The following is a 15,177-nucleotide window of genomic DNA, read 5'->3' on the forward strand; positions in this document are numbered from 1 at the left end:
TATTGGTTTGATTCCTGTGGATGCTATTGATAGGTGGGACTACATTAGGCATGGCCTACAGCTCAATAGGAAAGGGAAGGGAAAACTGTCTGGTTTGATTGCAGGAAACTTAAGGGGAGACACAGTCACAAGTGGTAAAATGCCAGTGGTCACAGGTGTCAGAGGGATGCCTTTTTTAGGATAGGGAAGGAGGATAGAAAACGCATTTTAAGAGAAATTGGCAGACACACTCAGTTTGAGAAAACAGATGAACAGGAGTCAGATTTTAGCATACAGCCTCCATTTAAACAATGTTTAACAGAAAGTAATCAGAAACTGCCAGTTCATCTTCACCAAAGCAGTTATATATTAGTATGCAGTATCAGTTATCTTTATTACACCATAACATTCCGGGACTCAGAAATAAAGTTGATGAACTACTCATTTGTATCGATGAAATGAATTCATCTAACCAAATTGACATGATCTGCCTCTCTGAACATCAAGTGACCACTGGTATAGATATGTTAGACATTTCAGGATTTAAGCTAACTTCCTACTTCTGCAGAGTAGATATGGATGGAGGAGGAGTTGCCACATTTATTAAAAACTGCCATAAATTCAAGAACATTGACATTAATAAATTCTGTTTAGAGCAGTATCTAGAAGCATGTGCAACAGAAGTAGCTTTTCATAACAGATCCTATATAATAGTAACTATTTACTGAGCACCTGCAGGAAATTGTAATCTATTCATAAATCATCTAGAAGCTCTTTTGGGTTATTTAAAAGTAAGGAACAAAGAAACTTTGATTGCTGGTGACTTTAATACAGATTTTCTAATTCAATCTTCCAGTAACCATTTACTGCAGTTAGTAATGTTGTCTTTCAATCTAACTCACACTGTAAACTTTCCAACTAGGATCACTAAATCCTCAAGGACAGCCATTGATAACATTTTTATAGACAAATCAAAGGAACAAAATCATATAATAAAACCTGTAATAAATGGACTGTCAGATCGCTCCTTGTTTTAGATGCAAATTCTAAGCAGATTATCAAGACTACTAAATCTGAGTACAGGAGAGTATTCAATCAACAAAAAATTGAGTGTTTTAGAAAACTGCTCAAAGATATGAACTGGAAAGATGTTTATAGTGCTCATGACATGAATGAAAAATATAACACATTCATGAACAATGTCAGTACCATGTTTGAAAACTGTTTTCCTCTAAAAGTTACTCAAATTAAACAGAAGTCTATAATAAAACCATGGATCACACAAGGAATAAAGATTTCCTGTAAGACAAAAAGGAAAATGTATCTGTCGACCAAGAATAGCTCCAATGCTGATGGTTTTGCTAAATACAAGGAATACTGTAAAATATTAAAAAAAGTAATTCAGACATCTAAACAAATACACTACGAGAAGAAGACAGCAATGTCAGGGAGCAAAATAAAAACAATATGGGATATAGTGAAAGAGGAGACTGGTAGAACCAGAAAGGAACAGGAGCAATTAGCACTAAGGGTAAATGACACATTAGTAACCGATGGGCATAGTGTGGCAAATCTATTTAACAAGTACTTTATATCCGTTACTGATAGAATGGGATTGTCAGGATCAGTAAATAATGCCCTTGAATATCTGAAAACTAGCCTTTACAAATAGCTTCAGGTACATGAATATGTCACTCACATCACCAAAAGAAACAACTTCATAATAAAATCTTTAAAAACAAAGCATTCTAGTGGTTACGATGAAATATCAACAAAGTTAATTAAGGCATGTTCTTGTGAGTTTAGTACAATTCTAAGTTACTTGTGTAACCAGTCAATTATAACTGGGACATTTCCTGACTGGCTGAAATATGCAGATGTTAAGCCTCTATTCAAGAAAGGGGATAAAGAGATGCCATCAAACTACAGACCGATTTCACTTTTGCCAGCATTCTCAACAATTTTAGAAAAAGTAATGTACAGGCAGCTTCTCAACCATCTGACCACAAATAACATATTATCAAGAACACAGTTTGGATTTCTGAAGGGTTCTGATATCGAAAGGCTATTTACACCTACAGTGAAAATGTACTTAATTCATTAAATAACAAGTTACAAGAAGCAGGTATTTTCTGTGATTTGTCAAAGGCATTCGATTGTGTAAACCACAACATCCTTTTAAATAAATTAGAATTCTATGGTGTCATGGGCAGTGCTGCAAAATGGTTCAAGTCATACCTCGCTAACAGGAAACAAATGGTGTCAGTGGAAGGGACTAGTGCATTAAGTGAACAGTCATCATCAGAATGGGAAGAAATTACATGTGGTGTCCCACAAGGTTCCATCTTAGGGCCATTGCTTTTTCTTGTGTACATTAATGATCTCTCATCAGTTACACTGCCAGAAGCAGAGTTCGTTTTGTTTGCAGATGACACAAGTATTGCAATAAATAGTATGTTGAGTGTAGTTCTAGAAAGATCTGCTAATGATATTTTCATGGATATTAAGAAATGGTTTAAAGCCAACTCATTGACATTAAACTTTGAAAAGACTCACTACATGCAATTCAGAACCTGTAAGAGGTTTCCACCCAGCATATGCATAAAGTATGAAGAAGAGCAGATAGAAGAGGTTGAAAGTCTAGAATTCCTGGGATTACAACTTGATAATAAATTCAGTTGGGTGGAGCACACCACAGAACTGCAGAAACGCGTTAACAAATCTGTATTTGCAATTCGAGTGTTAGCAGACATAGGTGACATAAAAGTGAAAAAGCTTGCATACTTTGCTTTCTTTCATTCCATAATGTCATATAGTATAATATTTTGGGGTAACTCTTCGAGTCAAACAAAAGTTTTCAGAGTCCAAAAGCGTGTAATAAATATTATTTGTGGAGTAAACTCACAGACGTCTTGTAGAAACCTCTTCAAAGAACTGGGTATACTAACTACTGCCTCTCAGTGTATTTACTCCTTAATGAAATTTGTCCTAAATAATATATCTCTTTACCCAACAAACAGTTCAGTTCATACATACAATACCAGGAACAAAATGGACTTAAAAGCACTTACTTTAGTTCAAAAAGGGGTCCACTACTCAGGAACATTCATCTTCAATAATTTGCCAGCAAACATAAAAACTTTAGTTACAAATAAAGATCAGTTTAAAAGGAGCCAGAAAGACTTACTAGTGGCCATCTCCTTCTACTCCATTGGCGAATTTTTTAATAGAAACAAATGATGTGTTGTATATATTTATACTATTAGTATTATTGTTTCAGCTTGTTTTTTTTATTTTTTTAAAGAAAAAGTGTTACATGTTCCACATCCACGAGGATCTCCTCAACACGGATCTATGGAACTAAAAACTAATCTAATCAATCTCTAATCTCCATCTGAGCTCTTCATATTCATACAAGTGGCTCTCTTTTCTCCATAGGTCTCTCTAATTTTCCTGTAGGCAGTATCTATCTTACCCCTAGTGAGATAAGCCTCAACATCCTTACATTTGTCCTCTAGCCATCCCTGCTTAGCCATTTTTCAGTTCCTGTCAAAACCATTTTTGAGACGTTTGTACTCCTTTTTGCTTGCTTCATTTACTGCATTTTTATATTTTCTCCTTTCATCAATTAAATTCAATATTTCTTCTGTTACCCAAGGATTTCTACTAGCCCTCATCTTTTTACCTAATTGATCCTCTGCTGCCTTCACTACTTCATCCCTGAGAGCTAACCATTCTTCTTCTAGTGTATTTCTTTCCCCATTCCTGTCAATTGTTCCCTTATGCTCTCCCTGAAGCTCTGTACAACTTCTGGTTCTTTCAGTTTATCCAGGTCCCATCTCCTTAAATTCCCACTTTTTTGCAGTTTCTTCAGTTTTAATCTACAGTTCATAACCAATAGATTGTGGTCAGAGTCCACATCTGCCCTTGGAAATGTCTTACAATTTAAAATCTGGTTCCTAAATCTCTGTCTTACCATTATATAATCTATCTGATACCTACTGGGATCTCCAGGATTCTTCCATGTATACAACCTTCTTTCATGATTCTTGAACCAATTGTTAGCTATGATTAAGTTATGCTCTGTGCAAAATTCTACCAGGTGGCTTCCTCTTTCATTTCTTAACCCCAATCCATATTCACCTACTATGTTTCCTCCTCTCCCTTTTCCTACTCTCGAATTCCAGTCACCCATGACTATTAACTTTTCGTCTCCCTTCACTACCCGAATAATTTCTTTTCTCTCATCATACATTTCATCAATTTCTTCATCCTCTGCAGAGCTAGTTGGCATATAAACCTGTACTACTGTAGTAGGCATGGGCTTCATGTCTATCTTAGCCGCAATAATGCGTTCACTATACTGTTTGTAGTAGCTTACCCGTACTCCTATTTTTTTATTCAGTATTAAACCTACTCCTGCATTACCTCTGTTTGATTTTGTATTTATAACCCTGTATACACCTGACCAAAAGTCTTCTTCCTCCTGCCACCGAACTTAGCTAATTCACCCTATATCTAACTTTAACCTATCCATTTCCCTTTTTAAATTTTCTAACCTACCTGCCCAATTAAGGGATCTGACAGTCCACACTTTGTAAACAAAGATTCCAAGACTTACCAAGCGGGAAAGCGCTGGTAGATAGGCACAATAAATAAAACACACAAACACACACACAGAATTTCTAGCTTTCGCAACCGACGGTTGCTTCTTCAGGAAAGAGGGAAGGAGAGGGAAAGACGAAAGGATGTGGGTTTTAAGGGAGAGGGTAAGGAGTCATTCCAATCCCAGGAGCGAAGGTAAGTCTTTCCACTCCCGAGTTTGGAATGACTCCTTACCCTCTCCCTTAAAACCCACATCCTTTCGTCTTTCCCTCTTTCCTGAAGAAGCAACCGTCGGTTGCGAAAGCTAGAAATTCTGTGTGTGTGTTTGTGTGTTTTATTCGGCGCTTTCCCGCTTGGTAAGTCTTGGAATCTTTGTTTTTAATATATTTTTCCCATGTGGAAGTTTCTTTCTATTTTATTCAACACTTTGATCCGCAGAACACCAGTCTTCTTTCTCCTGATAACAACGTCCTCTTGTGTAGTCCCCACCCGGAGATCCAAATGGGGGACTATTTTACCTCCGGAACATTTTACCCAAGAGGATGCCATCATCATTTAACCATGCAGTAAAGCTGCATGCCCTCGGGAAAAATTATGCTGTAGTTTCCCCTTGCTTTCAGCCGTTCGCAGTACCACCACAGCAAAGTCGTTTTGGTTAATGTTATAAGGCCAGATTAGTCAATCATCCAGACTGTTGCCCCTGCAGCTACTGAAAAGGCTGCTGCCCCTCTTCAGGAACCACATGTTGATCTGGCCTCTCAACAGATACCCCTCTGTTGTGGTTGTACCTACGGTACGGCCATCTGTATTGCTGAGGCACGCAAGCTTCCTCACCAACGGCAAGGTCCATCGTTCATGGGGAAGGTACAAATTGACACACACGCTTGAAATGACATCGAGTTTTATCAGAACCAAAAAAATATAAAAGTTCAAAACATGTCAGACAGTTGGCGCTTCACCTGACCAGAATAGCAATAATTAGCATAACAAAGTAAGACAAAGCACATATTATGTTCTTTACAGCAAATGCTCAATATGTCCACCATCATTCCTCAACAATAGCTGTAGTTGAGGAATAATGTTGTGAACAACACTGCAAAGCATGTCCAGAGTTATGGTGAGGCATTGGCGTTGGATGTTGTCTTTCAGCATCCCTAAAGATGTCGGTCGATCAGAATACACTTGTGAGTTCAGGTAACCCCGAAGCCAATAATCCCACAGACTGAGGTCTGGGGACCTGGGAGGCCAAGCATGACGAAAGTGGCGGTTGAGCACATGGTCATCACCTAACGGTGTGTGCAAGAGATCTTTCACGCGTCTGTCAGACATTTTCTGTACTTTGTTTTTCTTTTTGGTCCTAATAAAACCCCATGTCATTCCAAGCATGTGCGTCAGTCTTTACCTCTCTATCTACATTATTCTGTGGTTTATTAAGTTTTCAAATTTATAATGACTTTTTGATCACCCAGAACTTAACAGTTTCTTGAGTGAAACAGATGGAATTGTAAAGATATACCAGATGCCCAAAAAGTAGTGATGACTGAGTGGAAGTTATGAATGATGGAATAGTTGTTTTGGATGGCTAGTCCATACAGATTATGATAAAGTTAACACAGAAAGGGCTTTTTGAAAAAGCGATACATATAAATGGGAAGGTATGCCAGTACCGAGTAATTACGAAAACTTGCAAATTCCAAAGACTGAAATACAAATATAAGGGTACAGCATTTAGTGTAAGCTATGTTCTCATTTTGAAATGAGCTCTAAAACACCAATAAATGACATATTGCATTTTTTTGTGTAAGTAGTTATAAGTAATGCAAAGAAGTAATTATTGTCTATGTGTAATGAATTAAGTGTGAAGTCACTTGTAAAATAATTAAAGATATTTTTAGTTGTTTAGGTGATTCAATTGTCACAAAATCCTTCATGTACGTGGGAGGATACGAGCAGTAATTTGTCACTTTGGGCAAAGTGATGTGTTATTCCCCCTGTCTCTATAACCAATGAAGGATAGTCATGACCCTGAACAAGCAGTTTTGTTATTTTAGTAAGTGTTTGTTTTGGGCTGCATATTGTGTGGGAAGTTTCGTTTCTTCCATGCATGTCATGAGAGTGAAAGTTGATGCAGTGTATTTGTATGGCAAGAGTGATGGGCACCTGTATTTCTTGCACATGTAGACACGTGCATATTATTCCATAAGAATGTTGTCCCACCTAGGAGATTTGCTGTGGACCACAGAACTTAGCAGTGCACTACAGTGATGTCACTTGTCAATGGAAGCCCATAGAAGACAGACAGAGCTAAACGACAAAGACATATATGTATAAGGGTGCTTGTAAAAGCAAGCATTGTTAAAGCTTTGGTATAGTAAATTCTAACAAGGACTGTGATAACAAAGGTAAAATACATGTGTGATAGAGAAGCAGCATCTGAATTTATTTCATAGTGATTGGTGTTTGAGATTTCCAGCTGGCATAGACGTGCCGTCTTTGAGAATGGAGTCTGGTGCCTCAAGACACAGCAACATGGTCCAGTCAGACAGTTAATAGAGATAAGTAACAGCAAGCAAAAATACTTGTGACCTAAATAGTCCAACTCCATATGCCACTTGAACAATGGTAGGTGTGTTACATTCCAAACTGGAATGCATATTGGTCACCTCACATACTTTCTCGGCAACTCTACATACCTTCATCTCATGAAGCAAATATCTCAAAGATGTAAACTTCAGACAATCACTGGTTAGTGGATGGTATCTTCAGCTTGATATTGGCTATAATGTAGCAAATAAAATCAATGGGAGGTGGAAATATGCATCTACAAGAAATCAGGAAAAAATCAAACAAATCATTAAACAAACAGTGAAATGCACAATCAGCATTATCTAATAAAGGAAGTTCACTGCAAGAATTACTCCAAAATGAAGTAACTGTTCCAGCACTCTGGGAAACATAGTTTAAACCTTCTTGAAGTGTAGTGTTTCCAGCATACGGTTTTATAAGAAATGACAGAATGGATGGGAGAGGAGGTGTAGCAATGTCTTTCCAGAGGACTCTTTCATACACAATTTTACATGTACAACCACTACTGCACAAAGGGACTCAAGTTGTAGCAGTTACAATTCATGTACATATGCAAAGTTTCTCTCTAATGTCTGTTTACTGTCCACCAATTACCAAGACTCATTAACAGAATATGAAGAAATATTTTTACACAGACACAACCACTGTAGCTAGAACATGGTGACTCTAATGCACATAATGTTTTTTGGGGGTGTGGAGATATAATTGGCTATGGCACACATCTGGAAGAGGTAACTGGAGACTATGGTTTAGTATTAGTTAATGACAGAATATCCACCATTGTATGCAGTCCAGATAGATAACAAACAGTGGTTGGCCTAACTATGTTGTGATGCTTCCAACGGGGGCCACCTCTGACAATTCAGAGCACCAGTGACGCAGGAGAAAGCTGGACCCCATGCAGCAAGGGCCTGAGATGCAGACACTAACACCATTCTTAAACTGCAAAGGGGGTACGCAGAAGGCCTAGCTTAAAAATGGACACCTTGCGAAGAGCCTGGTTTGCCGAAAACTGATGGATCCTTGCAGCCACTAGGATGAAGCATCAAGAATGCACACATGAAGGCATGTCAAATCTTTTGGCTTGCAGGATCTGTTTTTACCTGCCTTAGAAAGTGAGAAGTTGTCGACAATTCCAGCACCCCACAAGCACTGGAAGGAGTGTACACATGGAGCAGTGTAAAACTAAAGAACTGTGAAAACAGTCAGCCTGCTTAAAAAGATATTTTCTGGACAGTAGGGACATTCCTTAAAAATCACAAACACCAACCGGTTCTGGGAAGGAGCACAGACTTGAGACTGCCCAGAACTCATGCAGAGTCAGCTGCTAGAAATAAGTGTCATGTGTCTGCTTTTACAACAACTTAGGAATGCAGTAAAACATTGCAACAATGCATGACCAACATTGGAAAAACACCCTTAACAGTGAAATTTTGAGAAAGATGCCAATTCCTGTGTCATGCAAGATAGAGAATTTCCACCCTGGACTGGGAAGCCTGGTCATGAATCCGTGATCATTTATTGGGAAGCATTGCAAATTTAACCCTCCAATGGCAGTGTTGTGAGGTGGTAAACATTTGAGGAGTTGTTGAGCTGGGAGCTGGGTGAGAAGGAAAGAGGATAGTCAGTGAGGCGGCACGGGAGCAAGAGGACATGGAGGCTCTTCCACCCATCGCCAACATACACCTTCCAAAACTGCAATAACACTGCTTTGGTTATGGCAATGCGGACTGCTCCAGGCCCTCACTGCACAGGTGCAGCACAGCAAGTACAGCTGTCGACTTGTGCCTCACACCGATGGGGTGACACACCATTCCGACACAGTGCCTGACACTGTAATCACCACAATACTAATTCTGAAGAATGACGAGACTATTCATCCCCCCCCCCCCCCCTTCCCCTTAACAACTGAGTCACGTCCAGTCAAATTGTCCCCGAGATTTGTAACTTTTGTTTTCTTTTATGCAGATAAGTTAGTGAACAAATGTAGTCATATCATGTTCCATTCATCTAAACAGTCTGCTCCATTCACTTATCAGTCCCCTAATCTTATAGCCTTTTGTGTTTGGTTTCATTTAATTAATGTCACTTTATTATTAGTTCCCAACATGGGGCAATGTCATTTGTCATCTACTTGTCATCTCATGTCAGAGAGCAGAGAATAATTCTCAATTCACTACATTTTTGTGTCCAATATGGGGCTTTGATTTGATTTCATTCTCACATTTTTGCTAGTTTGATAACTTCTAAATTTTCAGACATGACTCAGAAAGAATTCTCATTCCTTTACTAAAATATGTTAACCTCTTTAAGTGTGACGTCAGGCACACATATGGTGTGTTTGGGCATGCTGTAAGTGTTGCAAATGTGGTGTGTGAAGTAGATATAGTTGTAGCTAGTGTATTTTGTTTCGGTACCCACAGCCTCCCCTGTATTTTGTGCAGTGGTTTTAGGACATATAGTTTGTTGTTGTGAATATTCTGTTCCATGTTTTCATTGTTCTGTTCGAGGATACCAGCACTGCCATCCATGCCATATTGTCTGTCTCAATTTGTTTTGTGAAATTATTTTAGTTTGTGGTTTCATTTTTCACTGCAACTGAGATTTGGGAGATAGATAAATATGGAAACCATCAAGCTAATGGAGGAGAGAGTAGGTGTGAGTGGGAAAATGACTGTGTGACTATGGGAGTACACAGATTCAGAGCACACTAGAAACTGAGAGGCCAACTGAGGAAAGTTCAGGGATGAGCAAGGAAACACAAGGCATTGGGGATGAGCAAGGAAACACAAGGCACATCTGTAGGCCATACACAGAGGCAGAGTCCACTGGATTGAATTCTCACAATTTTATAAAAGCATGCAACACAGTTGCCAGCCACGAGGGAAAAAAACAAAAACAAAAACGAAAAACATAGTTTGTGGTTTGAAGGACTGGAAGCCAAGCTAAAACTTTGCTATCAAAAGCTCGATGGCAGATCATTGAAGATAGGCATGAATTGGAGACAAAACCAAAAAGATATGGACAGAGATTACCAAAATCCTGGATGAGGTGAGGAAAGTGTGTTAAATGAAGGTTGTCAACTTAGAAAAGAGGATAAATGTGAAAGTGACTGACAGTGCCACATGCGCAGGTGAGAAAAATAAATCAGCCAAGGAAACACAAACATGAGTGTCAGTCCTTGAGCAAGAATGTCTGCAATGTGATGAAGTAATGTCCTTGTAATGCAGATGATGCCAATGAACTTGCACAATGCATTGCCAATGCACAGGTTGGACTTACTACTGTCTAAATTTGGTCAAATGTACAATGCCCGCCTGAAGGTGTACCCACAAAATTTAGTGTGTATCTGTGGGTGAAAGGAGTGGCAAATGTAATGCTTTACTGATTGCACAGAAGACAATTTAAGAGAACAGCAGTTACAAGGATTTCTGCACTAAGTTTCTGGAAATGTAGTGGGACCCGGCTGAACAAGCAAGTGCAAAGATGACTATATATCAGGGACAGTATGTGCCACAATCATGCCAATCCATGGTAAGATACACTGCTCACTTTGTAGTTCTGCTGAGATGCATGGGTGACAAAATGAGAGCTGAAGAATTGTGTAGTGAGATGCACACACATTCTCATGTTCACTTAAAATGTGCTCTTGTCAAGGCACTGTTGAGAGAGCAGTTCCTCGATATTTAATGATCTTTGGATGACACTGAAGAGCAGGAGAAATGAAGGATGGTTCAAGCTAATGCAATAAGGGCAGAAAATAGGGTGCATCAAGGGTTTGTATAGCATAATGACAGGCAGAATTGGCACAATAACAGATGAAGGAGAGAAAAAGGGAACAAGTGAGGGTGTGATAGGTGCTGTGGTTCACACTATGGATAGTAGAGCAAGAAAAAGTGCCTAACCACCAGCATCACATGAGCTGCATTCAAGTGTTGCATAATGAGACAAAGTGAGGGAGCAATGGAGGTTCACCAGTAGTGGCCCCACCTCAGGCAGACGTGTGTGAGATCACACAAGTGAATGACCAAAGACAATGAGATATCTCAAGGGATACCACTGTACAAAAGGGACATTACATATGCACTGTGCGATACTGGCAGCCGCAAGCTCAAGACGACATTGACCAGTACTGTGATGACAGAGTTGCCAGAAAATGAGGACAATCAGTGTCTCCTCACTAAGATAACCATGGAAGGAATTAAGATGAGAGTGTATCTGCAGATAACTGCTAAAAAAATTTGTATTTTGTGAAAAGATTTTCTGTCATTAGTAATTAGTACATTTTTTGGGTGATAATATTTACTTTATAAGTGACTTATTAGTGGTTTCTTCATTCATCTCTGCCTTTCTTGTGTTGGGACCTGATATTTGTGAGTGTTTCGTATCGAGCAACTTAACCTCTTACCTGTGTTTACATTCTGCACTGACCAGTTGCAGCTGTAGCGGCGCATTGAAAGCTAAGTACTAATTAATTGTTTGTGTATAGTGGTTTATTTAGGGACTTTAGTAGTCTTCAATCGGTGTTCTTCATGTTCTCTGGTGAAATAATTTTAGAAGAATCTTTTGGGAACTGTTTTTAGTTTCGTTACTGTGTCATTAGACTTTTGATTCTCTTTCTGTTTTAGTCTTTTGTTATATTATCCTTTGTTGTTGATTAATATTGTTAATAATAGTTGTTACTTCCTTTGTAGAGTAAGTTTGTGATTATGTCGTCAGGTTTTTAACATCTTGTTATTGTAGTAGCGGAACTTAGATAAAGTAGTTTTCTTGTTTCAGTAAGTGTAAAATTTTACCATGAGTGAGAAGTGTGGGCTTTGCCCTAGGTTCGTGAGTAGTGGATTGCGGTGTGAGACTTGTTCGATGTATTTTCACTGGGGGGGGAATGCAGTGGGGAAGCCAGTGGGCATTCTGGTGAGATCCTCTCCTGGAACTGCAGGTTATGTAGCAAGAGTAAGCTGATAGAGGAGCAGGAACGTAAGATCTGTGCCCTTCAGGTGCAGTTGAAAAATGCACAGGAGGAGCTAGATAGGATGAGGAGGGAGAAGGGGGTTGGGGAATGGGAGCTGGCTGTTGGCAAGAGATCTGCTAGGAGAAGAAGATTTTAAGATAGTTTTACTATTGGTGTTTCCAATAGATATGACCAACTGTCAGAGTCTAGTGGAGAGGAATCTCTAGTAGCTGTAGGTGTAGGAAGTATGCACCAGACTTCAGAAGTTACGGTGGCTAGGACAGTTGCAAAGTCGAAGAGGAAGAAGAAGGTTCTCCTGTTAGGTAGTCCTCATGGCAAAGGTGTAGGTCAGCAGGTGCAAGAAGTGTTGGGGAGTGAGTACCAGGTCACCAGCATCGTGAAGCCTAATGCAGAATTGGCTCAGGTGACTGTTGACATAGGGGGGTTATGTAGGGATTTTACTAACTGGATCAGGTAGTGATTGCGGGTGGGGCTGGTAATAGTATTGACAGGGATGGGGACTGTGACATAGATGGTGACCTGGAAAAGATAGCCACTCAGACTGGCAACACGAATGTGCACTTCGTGGAACTGTTTCAGCGTCACGATCGACCTCATCTTAATACAGCCGTCAGGCGTAATAACATGAGACTTGGGGGTGGGCTGATGACAGAAAGCATGGGTCACATTTCAGTGGTGTCACTGGAGTCTATCATCAGGACGGGTTTCACTAGACATGCTCTGTATCTCAACAGTTAAGGGAAGGGGAGGTTGGCAAAGCTTATAGGCGACAACATAGGTGGAGTTGGTGGGATCACTCATGGGAAAATTCCTGCAGTAGTGGGTGTTAGAGCTGCACCCTTTTTATATTGAAGTCAGCTGATAGGTATTCCTGCTTAAGGGAAATCTCTCTAAGAAAGGAACCACTTTTGACAAAGCTTAGGTATCCGAGTAATGAGGGAATTAGTATATTTCATCAAAATATACAAGGTATTAGAGATAAAGTTAGTGAACTGCTTATAGATGTTGACTCTGAAATTATTGGTATACTGAACACTTCTTAAATAAGGAGACAATTCAGAGGCTTCCTTTACCAGGATACAGGTTGGCTAGCAGCTTTTCTAGGAGCTCTTTGCGGCGTGGGGGTGTAGACATGTATGTGAAAAACGGCATCCCATTTGAGTCAATTGATGTTTCAAAGTACTGCACTGAAAAGATGTTTGAATGTTGTGCAGGTGTGGTTGAATTTAATCGAGATCCCCAGACGCCGATTTTGCTAAAGCTAGAGGAGGTTCTTGGTTCACTTGATAGGAAATACAAAAAGTTAGTTATATGTGGTGACTTCAATATTAATTGTATAAGTGATTGTGGAAGGAAAAGGATGCTGGTAGACCTCCTCAATTCATATAATCTTATGCAAACCGTATTCTTTCCAACGAGAGTGCAAGGGAACAGTAGAACAACCATAGACAACATTTCTGTTCATTTCTCATTACTAGAAGGGCATTCTGTTAGCAAAAAGGTGAATAGTCTTTCAGATGATGATGCACAAATTTTAACTCTAAAAGATTTTTGTGCACCAACACATGTTAAATACAGTTATCAACTGTGTAGGAAAGATGATCCAGTTGATGTAGAGACCTTTGTAAACCTTATCAAGGAACAAGAGTGGCAAGATGTTTATAACGCTGATACAGTAGACGATAAATATAATGCTTTCTCAAGACTTTTCTCGTGCTCTTTGGAAGTTGCTTTCCGTCAGAACGTTCAAAACAGGGTACTAGCACAACCAGGCAGCCTGGATGGCTCACTAGAGGGATAAGAATATCTTTTAGAACAAAGTGGAAATTATATCAAAAGTTAGAAACAGTCAAAATCTAAATACAGCAGCCCATTACAAACAGTATTGTAAGGTGCTTAAAAATGCTATTAGGATGGCAAAAAGTAAGTGGTATGCAGATAGAATAGCTAAGTCTCAAAATAAAATTAAAACCATATGGTCAGTCGTAAAGGAAGTGGCTGGTCTGCAGAGACAGGTCGAGGATATAGAATCAGTGCGTAGTGGTGTTGTCCATGTTACTGATAAGTCGTGTGTTTGTACAATATTTAATAATCACTTTCTGAATATAGCAGGTGGACTAAATAGAAACCTAGTCCCAACAGGGAATCATATAGCGCTCTTAGAAAAAAGTCTTCCAAGACTGTTACCTGAAATGCTCCTCCATGATACTGACAAGAGGGAGATTGACTTAATAATTAAATCACTAAAGACAAAGAACTCTCATGAATGTGGCGGGGTATCTAGCAGAATACTGAAGTATTGTTCTGTGTATGTTAGCCCAGTACTTAGCCGTATCTCTAACTTTTCCTTTAGGGGTGGTCAGTTTCCTGACCGATTAAAGTACTCGGTAGTGAAGTCACTTTATAAAAAGGGAGACAGGGATAATGTTGACAACTTTAGACCTATTTCCATGCCATCGGTGTTTGCTAAAGTTATCGAAAAGGTTGTATATACAAGGTTACTGGAGCATTAAAATTCACATAATTTGATGTCAAATGTACAGTTTGGTTTTAGAAATGGTTTAACAACTGAAAATGCTATATTCTCTTTTCTCGGTGAGGTTTTGGATGGATTAAATAAAAGGTTGCGAACACTAGGTGTTTTCTTTGATTTAACGAAGGCTTTTGACTGTGTTGACCACAAAATATTGCTGCACAAGTTGGTCCATTATGGAGTAAGGGGAGTAGCTTACAATTGGTTCGCCTCTTACTTTAAGAACAGAAAGCAGAAGATAATTCTCCGCAATATTGAGAGTGGTAGTGATGTTCAGTTGCAATGGGGCACTGTTAAGTGGGGGCGTTCCCAAGTGTTGGTGCTGGATCCACTGCTGTTTCTTATTTATATAAATGATATGCCTTCCTAGTATTACAGGTAATTCAAAAATATTTCTGTTTGCTGATGACACCAGCTTGGTAGTGAAGGATCTTGAGTGTAATATTGATGGTTGGTTGGTTGATTGGGGTTGAAGGGACCAAACAGCAAGGTCATCAGTCCC

Source organism: Schistocerca gregaria, chromosome 5 (assembly GCF_023897955.1).
Source record: "Schistocerca gregaria isolate iqSchGreg1 chromosome 5, iqSchGreg1.2, whole genome shotgun sequence".
NCBI classification, from domain to species: domain Eukaryota; kingdom Metazoa; phylum Arthropoda; class Insecta; order Orthoptera; family Acrididae; genus Schistocerca; species Schistocerca gregaria.